Here is a 3,317-nt window from a genome sequence, read left to right on the forward strand (position 1 = left end):
TAAACAACCGAACGCGAGAAAAGCGAGAATGCAGAGCCCAAAACTATAATACATCATAATACTCTAACGAAGCGTACTTCCGTGCCGGAGCGAGAGCTCCGCCGCGGGATAAAAAAGGGGACCAGCAGGCGTCTATGAGATGCATTGATCAACTTGATTTACGAGGGGCGTTCAATAAAGATTTCCCCTGACGCACTTCCTCCGGACTGACAGCAACGGAACTTGCCACGTTTACTCGCCTTTCTTTACATAGGTCGCATCCAGGGACACACAATTCTCTCATATTTTTATGCAACTGTAGACAGTCGACCGGTTGCTCCAAAAGCCATGTTGTGACTTCAGAAATCAGAGTCTCATCATCTGGATAATGCTTGCCCTTCAAATATATGACTTCATTGTTGGAAAGAGGGGGAAGTCCGGTGGTGCGAGGTCGGGTGAATAAGGGAGATGCAATAAAAATTCAAAGCCGCAGCAGCGTGCTTCCAACTGGGCAACATGCGAGTTGTGAACTGGGGCACTGTCTTGCAGAAGGTGGACACCTTTGGCGAGCATGCCACGTCTCCTACTTTTGATGGCCTCCCGAAAGTTCCGCAGCAGTGAAGCGTAGTATGGCCCAATAATCGTGGCACCCTTTGCTAGGAAATCCATTATGACTACTCCGTGCAGGTCCCAAAAGACTGAGCATGGCCTTGCCCGCCGAGGGCTAGGCGCGTGCCTTCTTTGGAGGCGGTGAGTCCAAGTACTTCCATTGCATCGACTGGATTTTAGTCTCCGGATCATAGTGATTGGCCCAGCTTTCATCCTGTGTAATCAGTCTGTTGAAAAAGTCCTCCTGGTTTCCATGGCACATGGTCAAAAGAGCCTGGGAGCATTCGATTCGTTCCTGCTTTTGGAAGGGTGTGAGCAGCCGTGGAACCCAGCGAGAGGATACGTTACGCATATGATGATGGTCCTGAATGATTTTTTTTCACGGACCCCACACTAATCTTAACATTTTGGGCTATGTCTCGAACGGTTACGCGGCGATTTTCCAAAATGGCCGCCTCCACTTGCTGGATGGTGTGTTCATCGATATCGGAGTGGGGTCGCCTTGCTATCGAAGCCGTTTCCACCGAAGTCCGACCACATTTGAATTGACGATGCCAGTTCTTCACTACATCATGTGATCCTCCTCATAAACCTCTTTTATTTCATCGAACGTCTCCCTTGCACTCTAAACACAAATACACATATAAGGGAGCAAAAAGGGAGTAAACTGTTCTATAGCGCACACCCTTTGGACAGTTTTACTCCCTTTTTATTCCATTTGTTTAGAGTGTGGAGTGCGGCCATACAAGTACACGAACTTGATGACTGCTCTGTATTCCACTGCATCCATTACCACACCTCACAGCACTTCAACACCTGTAAAAGAAACGCCGTTATTAGATCAGAGTTGCACATTGGCACGTAACCTATAGTGACTTAAGTCATTACACATGTGCAGTTTCAGTATCCTGCAATAAATAGAAGTGAGCCAGGGGAAATCTTTATTGAACGCCCCTCGTAATGAAGACAGATTCAGATCATTAGTTAAACACTGAGACAAATTATACCAGGTCACATAGCGAAACAGTCAGTCATACCCAGGGGCGTGCAATATTTTTGAAGCGGAGGTCCCGAGCAGAAGCCGGAAGGTAGCCGTTACTCTCTCGAGTCCCTTTGGCGTTGAAAAACCCGCTCTTAAATTCAAGTTCACCAGCATTCTTGCGACCCTTCTTTCGACCAATAAAAAAAGCCGTTACCGGAGCCAAACAGAGGAGCTCCGACAGCATTCTGGGGACCCTTTTTGGGAGCAGTTAGACCAATCAGGAAAGTGTTTACCGGAACTAAAGAGAACCCATCCTTTCAAGACATGCCAACAGCAAACACGTGCACTTTCTCAAGCTAAAATACACAAAAACGCCCACCGTGCTCCAGCTCGCACTCTTGTACGAATAGGTACGAATTGCGCGCGCGTTTGTGCATGTGTTGTGCGCGAACCATGCGGCGGCGGGCACCGAGTAACTAAACGCATACCGCGGAATGCGGGCCAGAGAGCTCCTGCACGGCAAGACCCGGGAAACGGCGCCAGAACACGGTTGGGCGTCGACAGCAAAACACCCGATTCCGTAACCTGATCCGACCCCGCGCACCGAACGGAAGTGGGGGAGGCACGCGGAGCTCTCAACTGGGGAGCTGTGTCTTCTTCGCAACAAGAAGGACGCAAACTAAACCAAAACAGATGGCACCAAGGACGCACTCTGCTCGTCGGTTCGCGGTGCCAGAAATGGGCGCGAAAAACTCTTAATACTCGCTATGCGACAATACGAAACACCTCAGTAACACAGCCCGCCTAGCCGAACATTCCGTGTCGCAAACTGCCAGAGTTTTTTTTTTTTTTCTGTGCTTTGAATATCGTCGTATTCATCGACTTGCATCCCTGCGCAACGGATCTGAACACCGAAATCGTAGGGAAAAACCGAAGTGCTAGTGCACCTAATTCGCATTTGGCGCAACCACGCTAAATCGTCCGTAGTTTTCCTTTTAACTACTACGCCACAGGAAACCATCGACGTTGTGCGCTATTTAAAGCCAACAACTCCTGCACTTGATGCTATTAGCCCTATTTTCATCAAACTAAGAATTTGTAATGTGCTCTTATTCATATTATTAACCTAATAATTAAAGCTGGTATCTTTCCCGAAGGCTTAAAACGGGGAAAAACAATCTCTGTATACGCACGAAAGGAGATCGTTCCCGTCTAACCAATTATTCACCCATCTGCATACTTTCCTTTATAGTAAGGTTACAGGAAAACTGAGCCATGTTTCACTAAATATCTTAAAAATTCAATATGTTTACTTCAAGTCAGTATGGCTTTCCCCCAGAGTTTTTTTTTTTTTATTCGGAGCTCTTATTACAGTAACTGATCAACTAAAGATTGTCATGAACGAGAGTAAGCTTACTGGCTCTGTTTCTGTTCATTGTGTCGAAAGCTTTTGATGCAGTTAATCATGTCAATTTACTCAAAAAGTTCTAAGAAACAGGTATAACTGGTCCGCTTTTATTACTGGTTAAGAGCAGCACTGCTTGCACAACACAGCGCGTGCTCATCACATTGTGCTTATGTGTGTGAGGCGGGGAGAGCTACAACTCACTCAATCTTGTTTGCCACAATTTCTCGACACCATTTCTTCGTAAGCAAAGAACCCAGAGGCGTGAGATCTGGTACACTTCTATTTTGTCTTTCTTGAACAAATCTTAATTGCGGTGACCATTTCAAGCATCATTTTTCC

This window comes from Amblyomma americanum, chromosome 3, assembly GCF_052857255.1.
Source record: "Amblyomma americanum isolate KBUSLIRL-KWMA chromosome 3, ASM5285725v1, whole genome shotgun sequence".
NCBI classification, from domain to species: domain Eukaryota; kingdom Metazoa; phylum Arthropoda; class Arachnida; order Ixodida; family Ixodidae; genus Amblyomma; species Amblyomma americanum.